Below are 977 nucleotides of genomic sequence, written 5' to 3'. Positions count from 1 at the left end.
CTCTCTCTCTCTCTCTCTCTCTCTCTCTCTCTCTCTCCCCGGGAAATTCTACCCCTACTTCATGTATAATTCTTTGACATTTAATCAATTATTTCCCGAAAAATTGAAAAAATTAAAAAAACCGATTTCCAAAAAGATCGGTAGCAAAAACTGTACACATTATGGCGCTCGCCATAAAATTCTACCCCTACTTTATATACAATTCTTTCAGATTCGGTCAATTAATTCCCGAAAGATTGAAAAAATTTCGATACCAGCTTCCAAAAGATCGGTAACGAAAAATTATACACTTCATAGCACTTCCCGGAAAATTCTACCCCTGTTTGATCTACAATTCTTTGAAATTCGGTGAATTATTTCCCGAAAAATTAGAAAAATTAGAAAAACCGGTTTCCAGAAAATTGGTAACAAAAAACTATACACATAGTGGCACTCCCCTGAAAATTCTACCCCTATTTCATATATTTTTGGTAAAAATTATTTTAAAAAATTTCGATACCGGCTTCCAAAAGATCGGTAACGAAAAATTACACACTTCATAATACTCCTCGGAAAATTCTACCCCTATTTGATCTATAATTTGTTGAGATTTGATCAATTATTTTTCAAAAAATAGGAAAAATTAAAAAAATCGGTTTCCAGAAAATCGGTAACAAAAAACTATACACATAGTGGCACTCCCCGGAAAATTCTACCCCTATTTCATATACTTTTGGTGAAAATTCGGTTCAAGGGTTTGGGCTAGGCGTTGATGAGTCAGTCAGTCAGTCAATCAGTCAGTCAGAACAATCGTGAAAAAAACACATTTTACCCCTTTTCACCCCCTTAGGGGTGGAATTTCTAAAAATCCTTTCTTAGTGGATGCTTACGTCATGAGAGGAATACACCCTCCAAATTTCAAGTCTCTAGGTTCAGGGGTTTGAGCTGGGCGTTGATGAGTGAGTCAGTCAGGACATCTACATTTATATATATAAGAT

The sequence above is a fragment of the Temnothorax curvispinosus genome, unplaced genomic scaffold, assembly GCF_003070985.1.
Source record: "Temnothorax curvispinosus isolate PA1 unplaced genomic scaffold, ASM307098v1 QBEX01000167.1, whole genome shotgun sequence".
Lineage (NCBI taxonomy): Eukaryota > Metazoa > Arthropoda > Insecta > Hymenoptera > Formicidae > Temnothorax > Temnothorax curvispinosus.
Note: the sequence above shows the minus strand (reverse complement) of the source record.